Raw genomic sequence first — 14942 nt, 5'->3', positions numbered from 1 at the left:
TCGCCCCCACGCCACCGTCCGAGCTCAGGACCCCGCCCCAGGTGGCCGGCAGGCCCGGGGAAGCGGCCTGGGCCCTCGATCCCGCTCCCGCCCCCGGCCATGGCGAAACGGCGGAGGGGCGGCTTTTTCCGTATGGAGCTGTGGAGAGCCACCCCGGCAGACAGGTGGCGGCGCCGGGGCTGGGCTGCAGTGGGGGCGGCCAGGTGCAGGTCGAGGGGCTCGCGGGCCGCACGGACGGCCCCCGGGTCCGCGGCCACGTCTGGTTCCCTTCAGGCCACCCCCGGAGCGTCTGGTGTGCCTCTGCCTTCCAGGGACGCCTTCTGGCCGCCTGGCCGCTCAGGCAGGCGGGGAGCGCCCCATCAGACGCTGGCTGTGGTGGGAGGGGCCTGAGGAGGTGGGGCTTGCAGCTGTGCCGGGCGGGGGCGGAGATAGCCGCGAACGCCGCGAGCGACAAGAGGAGAAGGCGGAGCGGGAGGCAGAAAGCCTAGAGCACCCGGTCTTCCCTAGAGGTCTCCCCTCCAAGTTCTAACCAGGCCCGACCCTGCTTAGCTTCCGCGACCGCGGCGAGATCGGGCCCTTCTAGGCTGCTTCGGCAGCAGATGCCGGCGGGGTCGCGGGCTGCCTCTTGAGGCGCAGCTCAGCAGGCGCTTGGGCCTTACCGTCAGCCCAGCGGCCCGCCCGTCCCGGCAGGGCCCCGCCGCCCGCCTAGGCGGGGGAACGGAGGTCTCGGGCACCTGGGGGTGGCGGAGGTGCTGGCGACCACCCAGCCCAGGGCGGGCGGGAGCCAGCAAACTTTTCGGAGCTAGGCGCCACGCCCCAGATCCCGCAGGCCGCTCACGGGGAAGTGGCCCAGGAGGCTTCCGGGCCCGGGGACCGCGGGCCCTTGGGCATCCCACCTGGCCGCCCACGCTGCGCTAGGCGCAGCTCAGACGCAGACCGGACCGGCCCTCCTGCCCGACAGAAGCTGGCCCGAAGCCACTGGGCGCCACCATTGAGTTGGCACGGCCCCTAAGACCCAGCAACGCCACCCTCGCCCCCACGCCACCGTCCGAGCTCAGGACCCCGCCCCAGGTGGCCGGCAGGCCCGGGGAAGCGGCCTGGGCCCTCGATCCCGCTCCCGCCCCCGGCCATGGCGAAACGGCGGAGGGGCGGCTTTCTCCGTATGGAGCTGTGGAGAGCCACCCCGGCAGACAGGTGGCGGCGCCGGGGCTGGGCTGCAGTGGGGGCGGCCAGGTGCAGGTCGAGGGGCTCGCGGGCCGCACGGACGGCCCCCGGGTCCGCGGCCACGTCTGGTTCCCTTCAGGCCACCCCCGGAGCGTCTGGTGTGCCTCTGCCTTTCAGGGACGCCTTCTGGCCGCCTGGCCGCTCAGGCAGGCGGGGAGCGCCCCATCAGACGCTGGCTGTGGTGGGAGGGGCCTGAGGAGGTGGGGCTTGCAGCTGTGCCGGGCGGGGGCGGAGATAGCCGCGAACGCCGCGAGCGACAAAAGGAGAAGGCGGAGCGGGAGGCAGAAAGCCTAGAGCACCCGGTCTTCCCTAGAGGTCTCCCCTCCAAGTTCTAACCAGGCCCGACGCTGCTTAGCTTCCACGATTGCGGCGAGATCGGGCCCTTCTAGGCTGCTCCGGCAGCAGATGCCAGCGGGTTCGCGAGCTGCCTCTTGAGGCGCAGCTCAGCAGGCGCTTGGGCCTTACCGTCAGCCCAGCGGCCCGCCCGTCCCGGCAGGGCCCCGCCGCCCGCCTAGGCGGGGGAACGGAGGTCTCGGGCACCTGGGGGTGGCGGAGGTGCTGGCGACCACCCAGCCCAGGGCGGGCGGGAGCCAGCAAACTTTTCGGAGCTAGGCGCCACGCCCCAGATCCCGCAGGCCGCTCACGGGGAAGTGGCCCAGGAGGCTTCCGGGCCCGGGGACCGCGGGCCCTTGGGCATCCCACCTGGCCGCCCACGCTGCGCTAGGCGCAGCTCAGACGCAGACCGGACCGGCCCTCCTGCCCGACAGAAGCTGGCCCGAAGCCACTGGGAGCCACCATTGAGTTGGCACGGCCCCTAAGACCCAGCAACGCCACCCTCGCCCCCACGCCACCGTCCGAGCTCAGGACCCCGCCCCAGGTGGCCGGCAGGCCCGGGGAAGCGGCCTGGGCCCTCGATCCCGCTCCCGCCCCCGGCCATGGCGAAACGGCGGAGGGGCGGCTTTCTCCGTATGGAGCTGTGGAGAGCCACCCCGGCAGACAGGTGGCGGCGCCGGGGCTGGGCTGCAGTGGGGGCGGCCAGGTGCAGGTCGAGGGGCTCGCGGGCCGCACGGACGGCCCCCGGGTCCGCGGCCACGTCTGGTTCCCTTCAGGCCACCCCCGGAGCGTCTGGTGTGCCTCTGCCTTCCAGGGACGCCTTCTGGCCGCCTGGCCGCTCAGGCAGGCGGGGAGCGCCCCATCAGACGCTGGCTGTGGTGGGAGGGGCCTGAGGAGGTGGGGCTTGCAGCTGTGCCGGGCGGGGGCGGAGATAGCCGCGAACGCCGCGAGCGACAAGAGGAGAAGGCGGAGCGGGAGGCAGAAAGCCTAGAGCACCCGGTCTTCCCTAGAGGTCTCCCCTCCAAGTTCTAACCAGGCCCGACCCTGCTTAGCTTCCGCGACCGCGGCGAGATCGGGCCCTTCTAGGCTGCTTCGGCAGCAGATGCCGGCGGGGTCGCGGGCTGCCTCTTGAGGCGCAGCTCAGCAGGCGCTTGGGCCTTACCGTCAGCCCAGCGGCCCGCCCGTCCCGGCAGGGCCCCGCCGCCCGCCTAGGCGGGGGAACGGAGGTCTCGGGCACCTGGGGGTGGCGGAGGTGCTGGCGACCACCCAGCCCAGGGCGGGCGGGAGCCAGCAAACTTTTCGGAGCTAGGCGCCACGCCCCAGATCCCGCAGGCCGCTCACGGGGAAGTGGCCCAGGAGGCTTCGGGGCCCGGGGACGGCGGGCCCTTGGGCATCCCACCTGGCCGCCCACGCTGCGCTAGGCGCAGCTCAGACGCAGACCGGACCGGCCCTCCTGCCCGACAGAAGCTGGCCCGAAGCCACTGGGCGCCACCATTGAGTTGGCACGGCCCCTAAGACCCAGCAACGCCACCCTCGCCCCCACGCCACCGTCCGAACTCAGGACCCCACCCCAGGTGGCCGGCAGGCCCGGGGAAGCGGCCTGGGCCCTCGATCCCGCTCCCGCCCCCGGCCATGGCGAAACGGCGGAGGGGTGGCTTTCTCCGTATGGAGCTGTGGAGAGCCACCCCGGCAGACAGGTGGCGGCGCCGGGGCTGGGCTGCAGTGGGGGCGGCCAGGTGCAGGTCGAGGGGCTCGCGGGCCGCACGGACGGCCCCCGGGTCCGCGGCCACGTCTGGTTCCCTTCAGGCCACCCCCGGAGCGTCTGGTGTGCCTCTGCCTTCCAGGGACGCCTTCTGGCCGCCTGGCCGCTCAGGCAGGCGGGGAGCGCCCCATCAGACGCTGGCTGTGGTGGGAGGGGCCTGAGGAGGTGGGGCTTGCAGCTGTGCCGGGCGGGGGCGGAGATAGCCGTGAACGCCTCGAGCGACAAGAGGAGAAGGCGGAGCGGGAGGCAGAAAGTCTAGAGCACCCGGTCTTCCCTAGAGGTCTCCCCTCCAAGTTCTAACCAGGCCCGACCCTGCTTAGCTTCCGCGACCGCGGCGAGATCGGGCCCTTCTAGGCTGCTTCGGCAGCAGATGCCGGCGGGGTCGCGGGCTGCCTCTTGAGGCGCAGCTCAGCAGGCGCTTGGGCCTTACCGTCAGCCCAGCGGCCCGCCCGTCCCGGCAGGGCCCCGCCGCCCGCCTAGGCGGGGGAACGGAGGTCTCGGGCACCTGGGGGTGGCGGAGGTGCTGGCGACCACCCAGCCCAGGGCGGGCGGGAGCCAGCAAACTTTTCGGAGCTAGGCGCCACGCCCCAGATCCCGCAGGCCGCTCACGGGGAAGTGGCCCAGGAGGCTTCCGGGCCCGGGGAGCGCGGGCCCTTGGGCATCCCACCTGGCCGCCCACGCTGCGCTAGGCGCAGCTCAGACGCAGACCGGACCGGCCCTCCTGCCCGACAGAAGCTGGCCCGAAGCCACTGGGAGCCACCATTGAGTTGGCACGGCCCCTAAGACCCAGCAACGCCACCCTCGCCCCCACGCCACCGTCCGAGCTCAGGACCCCGCCCCAGGTGGCCGGCAGGCCCGGGGAAGCGGCCTGGGCCCTCGATCCCGCTCCCGCCCCCGGCCATGGCGAAACGGCGGAGGGGCGGCTTTCTCCGTATGGAGCTGTGGAGAGCCACCCCGGCAGACAGGTGGCGGCGCCGGGGCTGGGCTGCAGTGGGGGCGGCCAGGTGCAGGTCGAGGGGCTCGCGGGCCGCACGGACGGCCCCCGGGTCCGCGGCCACGTCTGGTTCCCTTCAGGCCACCCCCGGAGCGTCTGGTGTGCCTCTGCCTTCCAGGGACGCCTTCTGGCCGCCTGGCCGCTCAGGCAGGCGGGGAGCGCCCCATCAGACGCTGGCTGTGGTGGGAGGGGCCTGAGGAGGTGGGGCTTGCAGCTGTGCCGGGCGGGGGCGGAGATAGCCGCGAACGCCGCGAGCGACAAGAGGAGAAGGCGGAGCGGGAGGCAGAAAGCCTAGAGCACCCGGTCTTCCCTAGAGGTCTCCCCTCCAAGTTCTAACCAGGCCCGACCCTGCTTAGCTTCCGCGACCGCGGCGAGATCGGGCCCTTCTAGGCTGCTTCGGCAGCAGATGCCGGCGGGGTCGCGGGCTGCCTCTTGAGGCGCAGCTCAGCAGGCGCTTGGGCCTTACCGTCAGCCCAGCGGCCCGCCCGTCCCGGCAGGGCCCCGCCGCCCGCCTAGGCGGGGGAACGGAGGTCTCGGGCACCTGGGGGTGGCGGAGGTGCTGGCGACCACCCAGCCCAGGGCGGGCGGGAGCCAGCAAACTTTTCGGAGCTAGGCGCCACGCCCCAGATCCCGCAGGCCGCTCACGGGGAAGTGGCCCAGGAGGCTTCCGGGCCCGGGGACCGCGGGCCCTTGGGCATCCCACCTGGCCGCCCACGCTGCGCTAGGCGCAGCTCAGACGCAGACCGGACCGGCCCTCCTGCCCGACAGAAGCTGGCCCGAAGCCACTGGGAGCCACCATTGAGTTGGCACGGCCCCTAAGACCCAGCAACGCCACCCTCGCCCCCACGCCACCGTCCGAGCTCAGGACCCCGCCCCAGGTGGCCGGCAGGCCCGGGGAAGCGGCCTGGGCCCTCGATCCCGCTCCCGCCCCCGGCCATGGCGAAACGGCGGAGGGGCGGCTTTCTCCGTATGGAGCTGTGGAGAGCCACCCCGGCAGACAGGTGGCGGCGCCGGGGCTGGGCTGCAGTGGGGGCGGCCAGGTGCAGGTCGAGGGGCTCGCGGGCCGCACGGACGGCCCCCGGGTCCGCGGCCACGTCTGGTTCCCTTCAGGCCACCCCCGGAGCGTCTGGTGTGCCTCTGCCTTCCAGGGACGCCTTCTGGCCGCCTGGCCGCTCAGGCAGGCGGGGAGCGCCCCATCAGACGCTGGCTGTGGTGGGAGGGGCCTGAGGAGGTGGGGCTTGCAGCTGTGCCGGGCGGGGGCGGAGATAGCCGCGAACGCCGCGAGCGACAAGAGGAGAAGGCGGAGCGGGAGGCAGAAAGCCTAGAGCACCCGGTCTTCCCTAGAGGTCTCCCCTCCAAGTTCTAACCAGGCCCGACCCTGCTTAGCTTCCGCGACCGCGGCGAGATCGGGCCCTTCTAGGCTGCTTCGGCAGCAGATGCCGGCGGGGTCGCGGGCTGCCTCTTGAGGCGCAGCTCAGCAGGCGCTTGGGCCTTACCGTCAGCCCAGCGGCCCGCCCGTCCCGGCAGGGCCCCGCCGCCCGCCTAGGCGGGGGAACGGAGGTCTCGGGCACCTGGGGGTGGCGGAGGTGCTGGCGACCACCCAGCCCAGGGCGGGCGGGAGCCAGCAAACTTTTCGGAGCTAGGCGCCACGCCCCAGATCCCGCAGGCCGCTCACGGGGAAGTGGCCCAGGAGGCTTCCGGGCCCGGGGACCGCGGGCCCTTGGGCATCCCACCTGGCCGCCCACGCTGCGCTAGGCGCAGCTCAGACGCAGACCGGACCGGCCCTCCTGCCCGACAGAAGCTGGCCCGAAGCCACTGGGAGCCACCATTGAGTTGGCACGGCCCCTAAGACCCAGCAACGCCACCCTCGCCCCCACGCCACCGTCCGAGCTCAGGACCCCGCCCCAGGTGGCCGGCAGGCCCGGGGAAGCGGCCTGGGCCCTCGATCCCGCTCCCGCCCCCGGCCATGGCGAAACGGCGGAGGGGCGGCTTTCTCCGTATGGAGCTGTGGAGAGCCACCCCGGCAGACAGGTGGCGGCGCCGGGGCTGGGCTGCAGTGGGGGCGGCCAGGTGCAGGTCGAGGGGCTCGCGGGCCGCACGGACGGCCCCCGGGTCCGCGGCCACGTCTGGTTCCCTTCAGGCCACCCCCGGAGCGTCTGGTGTGCCTCTGCCTTCCAGGGACGCCTTCTGGCCGCCTGGCCGCTCAGGCAGGCGGGGAGCGCCCCATCAGACGCTGGCTGTGGTGGGAGGGGCCTGAGGAGGTGGGGCTTGCAGCTGTGCCGGGCGGGGGCGGAGATAGCCGCGAACGCCGCGAGCGACGAGAGGAGAAGGCGGAGCGGGAGGCAGAAAGCCTAGAGCACCCGGTCTTCCCTAGAGGTCTCCCCTCCAAGTTCTAACCAGGCCCGACCCTGCTTAGCTTCCGCGACCGCGGCGAGATCGGGCCCTTCTAGGCTGCTTCGGCAGCAGATGCCGGCGGGGTCGCGGGCTGCCTCTTGAGGCGCAGCTCAGAAGGCGCTTGGGCCTTACCGTCAGCCCAGCGGCCCGCCCGTCCCGGCAGGGCCCCGCCGCCCGCCTAGGCGGGGGAACGGAGGTCTCGGGCACCTGGGGGTGGCGGAGGTGCTGGCGACCACCCAGCCCAGGGCGGGCGGGAGCCAGCAAACTTTTCGGAGCTAGGCGCCACGCCCCAGATCCCGCAGGCCGCTCACGGGGAAGTGGCCCAGGAGGCTTCCGGGCCCGGGGACCGCGGGCCCTTGGGCATCCCACCTGGCCGCCCACGCTGCGCTAGGCGCAGCTCAGACGCAGACCGGACCGGCCCTCCTGCCCGACAGAAGCTGGCCCGAAGCCACTGGGCGCCACCATTGAGTTGGCACGGCCCCTAAGACCCAGCAACGCCACCCTCGCCCCCACGCCACCGTCCGAGCTCAGGACCCCGCCCCAGGTGGCCGGCAGGCCCGGGGAAGCGGCCTGGGCCCTCGATCCCGCTCCCGCCCCCGGCCATGGCGAAACGGCGGAGGGGCGGCTTTCTCCGTATGGAGCTGTGGAGAGCCACCCCGGCAGACAGGTGGCGGCGCCGGGGCTGGGCTGCAGTGGGGGCGGCCAGGTGCAGGTCGAGGGGCTCGCGGGCCGCACGGACGGCCCCCGGGTCCGCGGCCACGTCTGGTTCCCTTCAGGCCACCCCCGGAGCGTCTGGTGTGCCTCTGCCTTCCAGGGACGCCTTCTGGCCGCCTGGCCGCTCAGGCAGGCGGGGAGCGCCCCATCAGACGCTGGCTGTGGTGGGAGGGGCCTGAGGAGGTGGGGCTTGCAGCTGTGCCGGGCGGGGGCGGAGATAGCCGCGAACGCCGCGAGCGACAAGAGGAGAAGGCGGAGCGGGAGGCAGAAAGCCTAGAGCACCCGGTCTTCCCTAGAGGTCTCCCCTCCAAGTTCTAACCAGGCCCGACCCTGCTTAGCTTCCGCGACCGCGGCGAGATCGGGCCCTTCTAGGCTGCTTCGGCAGCAGATGCCGGCGGGGTCGCGGGCTGCCTCTTGAGGCGCAGCTCAGCAGGCGCTTGGGCCTTACCGTCAGCCCAGCGGCCCGCCCGTCCCGGCAGGGCCCCGCCGCCCGCCTAGGCGGGGGAACGGAGGTCTCGGGCACCTGGGGGTGGCGGAGGTGCTGGCGACCACCCAGCCCAGGGCGGGCGGGAGCCAGCAAACTTTTCGGAGCTAGGCGCCACGCCCCAGATCCCGCAGGCCGCTCACGGGGAAGTGGCCCAGGAGGCTTCCGGGCCCGGGGACCGCGGGCCCTTGGGCATCCCACCTGGCCGCCCACGCTGCGCTAGGCGCAGCTCAGACGCAGACCGGACCGGCCCTCCTGCCCGACAGAAGCTGGCCCGAAGCCACTGGGAGCCACCATTGAGTTGGCACGGCCCCTAAGACCCAGCAACGCCACCCTCGCCCCCACGCCACCGTCCGAGCTCAGGACCCCGCCCCAGGTGGCCGGCAGGCCCGGGGAAGCGGCCTGGGCCCTCGATCCCGCTCCCGCCCCCGGCCATGGCGAAACGGCGGAGGGGCGGCTTTCTCCGTATGGAGCTGTGGAGAGCCACCCCGGCAGACAGGTGGCGGCGCCGGGGCTGGGCTGCAGTGGGGGCGGCCAGGTGCAGGTCGAGGGGCTCGCGGGCCGCACGGACGGCCCCCGGGTCCGCGGCCACGTCTGGTTCCCTTCAGGCCACCCCCGGAGCGTCTGGTGTGCCTCTGCCTTCCAGGGACGCCTTCTGGCCGCCTGGCCGCTCAGGCAGGCGGGGAGCGCCCCATCAGACGCTGGCTGTGGTGGGAGGGGCCTGAGGAGGTGGGGCTTGCAGCTGTGCCGGGCGGGGGCGGAGATAGCCGCGAACGCCGCGAGCGACAAGAGGAGAAGGCGGAGCGGGAGGCAGAAAGCCTAGAGCACCCGGTCTTCCCTAGAGGTCTCCCCTCCAAGTTCTAACCAGGCCCGACCCTGCTTAGCTTCCGCGACCGCGGCGAGATCGGGCCCTTCTAGGCTGCTTCGGCAGCAGATGCCGGCGGGGTCGCGGGCTGCCTCTTGAGGCGCAGCTCAGCAGGCGCTTGGGCCTTACCGTCAGCCCAGCGGCCCGCCCGTCCCGGCAGGGCCCCGCCGCCCGCCTAGGCGGGGGAACGGAGGTCTCGGGCACCTGGGGGTGGCGGAGGTGCTGGCGACCACCCAGCCCAGGGCGGGCGGGAGCCAGCAAACTTTTCGGAGCTAGGCGCCACGCCCCAGATCCCGCAGGCCGCTCACGGGGAAGTGGCCCAGGAGGCTTCCGGGCCCGGGGACCGCGGGCCCTTGGGCATCCCACCTGGCCGCCCACGCTGCGCTAGGCGCAGCTCAGACGCAGACCGGACCGGCCCTCCTGCCCGACAGAAGCTGGCCCGAAGCCACTGGGAGCCACCATTGAGTTGGCACGGCCCCTAAGACCCAGCAACACCACCCTCGCCCCCACGCCACCGTCCGAGCTCAGGACCCCGCCCCAGGTGGCCGGCAGGCCCGGGGAAGCGGCCTGGGCCCTCGATCCCGCTCCCGCCCCCGGCCATGGCGAAACGGCGGAGGGGCGGCTTTCTCCGTATGGAGCTGTGGAGAGCCACCCCGGCAGACAGGTGGCGGCGCCGGGGCTGGGCTGCAGTGGGGGCGGCCAGGTGCAGGTCGAGGGGCTCGCGGGCCGCACGGACGGCCCCCGGGTCCGCGGCCACGTCTGGTTCCCTTCAGGCCACCCCCGGAGCGTCTGGTGTGCCTCTGCCTTCCAGGGACGCCTTCTGGCCGCCTGGCCGCTCAGGCAGGCGGGGAGCGCCCCATCAGACGCTGGCTGTGGTGGGAGGGGCCTGAGGAGGTGGGGCTTGCAGCTGTGCCGGGCGGGGGTGGAGATAGCCGCGAACGCCGCGAGCGACGAGAGGAGAAGGCGGAGCGGGAGGCAGAAAGCCTAGAGCACCCGGTCTTCCCTAGAGGTCTCCCCTCCAAGTTCTAACCAGGCCCGACCCTGCTTAGCTTCCGCGACCGCGGCGAGATCGGGCCCTTCTAGGCTGCTTCGGCAGCAGATGCCGGCGGGGTCGCGGGCTGCCTCTTGAGGCGCAGCTCAGCAGGCGCTTGGGCCTTACCGTCAGCCCAGCGGCCCGCCCGTCCCGGCAGGGCCCCGCCGCCCGCCTAGGCGGGGGAACGGAGGTCTCGGGCACCTGGGGGTGGCGGAGGTGCTGACGACCACCCAGCCCAGGGCGGGCGGGAGCCAGCAAACTTTTCGGAGCTAGGCGCCACGCCCCAGATCCCGCAGGCCGCTCACGGGGAAGTGGCCCAGGAGGCTTCCGGGCCCGGGGACCGCGGGCCCTTGGGCATCCCACCTGGCCGCCCACGCTGCGCTAGGCGCAGCTCAGACGCAGACCGGACCGGCCCTCCTGCCCGACAGAAGCTGGCCCGAAGCCACTGGGCGCCACCATTGAGTTGGCACGGCCCCTAAGACCCAGCAACGCCACCCTCGCCCCCACGCCACCGTCCGAGCTCAGGACCCCGCCCCAGGTGGCCGGCAGGCCCGGGGAAGCGGCCTGGGCCCTCGATCCCGCTCCCGCCCCCGGCCATGGCGAAACGGCGGAGGGGCGGCTTTCTCCGTATGGAGCTGTGGAGAGCCACCCCGGCAGACAGGTGGCGGCGCCGGGGCTGGGCTGCAGTGGGGGCGGCCAGGTGCAGGTCGAGGGGCTCGCGGGCCGCACGGACGGCCCCCGGGTCCGCGGCCACGTCTGGTTCCCTTCAGGCCACCCCCGGAGCGTCTGGTGTGCCTCTGCCTTCCAGGGACGCCTTCTGGCCGCCTGGCCGCTCAGGCAGGCGGGGAGCGCCCCATCAGACGCTGGCTGTGGTGGGAGGGGCCTGAGGAGGTGGGGCTTGCAGCTGTGCCGGGCGGGGGCGGAGATAGCCGCGAACGCCGCGAGCGACAAGAGGAGAAGGTGGAGCGGGAGGCAGAAAGCCTAGAGCACCCGGTCTTCCCTAGAGGTCTCCCCTCCAAGTTCTAACCAGGCCCGACCCTGCTTAGCTTCCGCGACCGCGGCGAGATCGGGCCCTTCTAGGCTGCTTCGGCAGCAGATGCCGGCGGGGTCGCGGGCTGCCTCTTGAGGCGCAGCTCAGCAGGCGCTTGGGCCTTACCGTCAGCCCAGCGGCCCGCCCGTCCCGGCAGGGCCCCGCCGCCCGCCTAGGCGGGGGAACGGAGGTCTCGGGCACCTGGGGGTGGCGGAGGTGCTGGCGACCACCCAGCCCAGGGCGGGCGGGAGCCAGCAAACTTTTCGGAGCTAGGCGCCACGCCCCAGATCCCGCAGGCCGCTCACGGGGAAGTGGCCCAGGAGGCTTCCGGGCCCGGGGACCGCGGGCCCTTGGGCATCCCACCTGGCCGCCCACGCTGCGCTAGGCGCAGCTCAGACGCAGACCGGACCGGCCCTCCTGCCCGACAGAAGCTGGCCCGAAGCCACTGGGAGCCACCATTGAGTTGGCACGGCCCCTAAGACCCAGCAACGCCACCCTCGCCCCCACGCCACCGTCCGAGCTCAGGACCCCGCCCCAGGTGGCCGGCAGGCCCGGGGAAGCGGCCTGGGCCCTCGATCCCGCTCCCGCCCCCGGCCATGGCGAAACGGCGGAGGGGCGGCTTTCTCCGTATGGAGCTGTGGAGAGCCACCCCGGCAGACAGGTGGCGGCGCCGGGGCTGGGCTGCAGTGGGGGCGGCCAGGTGCAGGTCGAGGGGCTCGCGGGCCGCACGGACGGCCCCCGGGTCCGCGGCCACGTCTGGTTCCCTTCAGGCCACCCCCGGAGCGTCTGGTGTGCCTCTGCCTTCCAGGGACGCCTTCTGGCCGCCTGGCCGCTCAGGCAGGCGGGGAGCGCCCCATCAGACGCTGGCTGTGGTGGGAGGGGCCTGAGGAGGTGGGGCTTGCAGCTGTGCCGGGCGGGGGTGGAGATAGCCGCGAACGCCGCGAGCGACGAGAGGAGAAGGCGGAGCGGGAGGCAGAAAGCCTAGAGCACCCGGTCTTCCCTAGAGGTCTCCCCTCCAAGTTCTAACCAGGCCCGACCCTGCTTAGCTTCCGCGACCGCGGCGAGATCGGGCCCTTCTAGGCTGCTTCGGCAGCAGATGCCGGCGGGGTCGCGGGCTGCCTCTTGAGGCGCAGCTCAGCAGGCGCTTGGGCCTTACCGTCAGCCCAGCGGCCCGCCCGTCCCGGCAGGGCCCCGCCGCCCGCCTAGGCGGGGGAACGGAGGTCTCGGGCACCTGGGGGTGGCGGAGGTGCTGACGACCACCCAGCCCAGGGCGGGCGGGAGCCAGCAAACTTTTCGGAGCTAGGCGCCACGCCCCAGATCCCGCAGGCCGCTCACGGGGAAGTGGCCCAGGAGGCTTCCGGGCCCGGGGACCGCGGGCCCTTGGGCATCCCACCTGGCCGCCCACGCTGCGCTAGGCGCAGCTCAGACGCAGACCGGACCGGCCCTCCTGCCCGACAGAAGCTGGCCCGAAGCCACTGGGCGCCACCATTGAGTTGGCACGGCCCCTAAGACCCAGCAACGCCACCCTCGCCCCCACGCCACCGTCCGAGCTCAGGACCCCGCCCCAGGTGGCCGGCAGGCCCGGGGAAGCGGCCTGGGCCCTCGATCCCGCTCCCGCCCCCGGCCATGGCGAAACGGCGGAGGGGCGGCTTTCTCCGTATGGAGCTGTGGAGAGCCACCCCGGCAGACAGGTGGCGGCGCCGGGGCTGGGCTGCAGTGGGGGCGGCCAGGTGCAGGTCGAGGGGCTCGCGGGCCGCACGGACGGCCCCCGGGTCCGCGGCCACGTCTGGTTCCCTTCAGGCCACCCCCGGAGCGTCTGGTGTGCCTCTGCCTTCCAGGGACGCCTTCTGGCCGCCTGGCCGCTCAGGCAGGCGGGGAGCGCCCCATCAGACGCTGGCTGTGGTGGGAGGGGCCTGAGGAGGTGGGGCTTGCAGCTGTGCCGGGCGGGGGCGGAGATAGCCGCGAACGCCGCGAGCGACAAGAGGAGAAGGCGGAGCGGGAGGCAGAAAGCCTAGAGCACCCGGTCTTCCCTAGAGGTCTCCCCTCCAAGTTCTAACCAGGCCCGACCCTGCTTAGCTTCCGCGACCGCGGCGAGATCGGGCCCTTCTAGGCTGCTTCGGCAGCAGATGCCGGCGGGGTCGCGGGCTGCCTCTTGAGGCGCAGCTCAGCAGGCGCTTGGGCCTTACCGTCAGCCCAGCGGCCCGCCCGTCCCGGCAGGGCCCCGCCGCCCGCCTAGGCGGGGGAACGGAGGTCTCGGGCACCTGGGGGTGGCGGAGGTGCTGGCGACCACCCAGCCCAGGGCGGGCGGGAGCCAGCAAACTTTTCGGAGCTAGGCGCCACGCCCCAGATCCCGCAGGCCGCTCACGGGGAAGTGGCCCAGGAGGCTTCCGGGCCCGGGGACCGCGGGCCCTTGGGCATCCCACCTGGCCGCCCACGCTGCGCTAGGCGCAGCTCAGACGCAGACCGGACCGGCCCTCCTGCCCGACAGAAGCTGGCCCGAAGCCACTGGGCGCCACCATTGAGTTGGCACGGCCCCTAAGACCCAGCAACGCCACCCTCGCCCCCACGCCACCGTCCGAGCTCAGGACCCCGCCCCAGGTGGCCGGCAGGCCCGGGGAAGCGGCCTGGGCCCTCGATCCCGCTCCCGCCCCCGGCCATGGCGAAACGGCGGAGGGGCGGCTTTCTCCGTATGGAGCTGTGGAGAGCCACCCCGGCAGACAGGTGGCGGCGCCGGGGCTGGGCTGCAGTGGGGGCGGCCAGGTGCAGGTCGAGGGGCTCGCGGGCCGCACGGACGGCCCCCGGGTCCGCGGCCACGTCTGGTTCCCTTCAGGCCACCCCCGGAGCGTCTGGTGTGCCTCTGCCTTTCAGGGACGCCTTCTGGCCGCCTGGCCGCTCAGGCAGGCGGGGAGCGCCCCATCAGACGCTGGCTGTGGTGGGAGGGGCCTGAGGAGGTGGGGCTTGCAGCTGTGCTGGGCGGGGGCGGAGATAGCCGCGAACGCCGCGAGCGACAAGAGGAGAAGGCGGAGCGGGAGGCAGAAAGCCTAGAGCACCCGGTCTTCCCTAGAGGTCTCCCCTCCAAGTTCTAACCAGGCCCGACGCTGCTTAGCTTCCACGATTGCGGCGAGATCGGGCCCTTCTAGGCTGCTCCGGCAGCAGATGCCGGCGGGTTCGCGAGCTGCCTCTTGAGGCGCAGCTCAGCAGGCGCTTGGGCCTTACCGTCAGCCCAGCGGCCCGCCCGTCCCGGCAGGGCCCCGCCGCCCGCCTAGGCGGGGGAACGGAGGTCTCGGGCACCTGGGGGTGGCGGAGGTGCTGGCGACCACCCAGCCCAGGGCGGGCGGGAGCCAGCAAACTTTTCGGAGCTAGGCGCCACGCCCCAGATCCCGCAGGCCGCTCACGGGGAAGTGGCCCAGGAGGCTTCCGGGCCCGGGGACCGCGGGCCCTTGGGCATCCCACCTGGCCGCCCACGCTGCGCTAGGCGCAGCTCAGACGCAGACCGGACCGGCCCTCCTGCCCGACAGAAGCTGGCCCGAAGCCACTGGGAGCCACCATTGAGTTGGCACGGCCCCTAAGACCCAGCAACGCCACCCTCGCCCCCACGCCACCGTCCGAGCTCAGGACCCCGCCCCAGGTGGCCGGCAGGCCCGGGGAAGCGGCCTGGGCCCTCGATCCCGCTCCCGCCCCCGGCCATGGCGAAACGGCGGAGGGGCGGCTTTCTCCGTATGGAGCTGTGGAGAGCCACCCCGGCAGACAGGTGGCGGCGCCGGGGCTGGGCTGCAGTGGGGGCGGCCAGGTGCAGGTCGAGGGGCTCGCGGGCCGCACGGACGGCCCCCGGGTCCGCGGCCACGTCTGGTTCCCTTCAGGCCACCCCCGGAGCGTCTGGTGTGCCTCTGCCTTCCAGGGACGCCTTCTGGCCGCCTGGCCGCTCAGGCAGGCGGGGAGCGCCCCATCAGACGCTGGCTGTGGTGGGAGGGGCCTGAGGAGGTGGGGCTTGCAGCTGTGCCGGGCGGGGGCGGAGATAGCCGCGAACGCCGCGAGCGACAAGAGGAGAAGGCGGAGCGGGAGGCAGAAAGCCTAGAGCACCCGGTCTTCCCTAGAGGTCTCCCCTCCAA

Source organism: Orcinus orca, unplaced genomic scaffold (genome assembly GCF_937001465.1).
Source record: "Orcinus orca unplaced genomic scaffold, mOrcOrc1.1 scaffold_176, whole genome shotgun sequence".
In the NCBI taxonomy this organism is placed as follows: Eukaryota; Metazoa; Chordata; class Mammalia; order Artiodactyla; family Delphinidae; genus Orcinus; species Orcinus orca.
Note: the sequence above shows the minus strand (reverse complement) of the source record.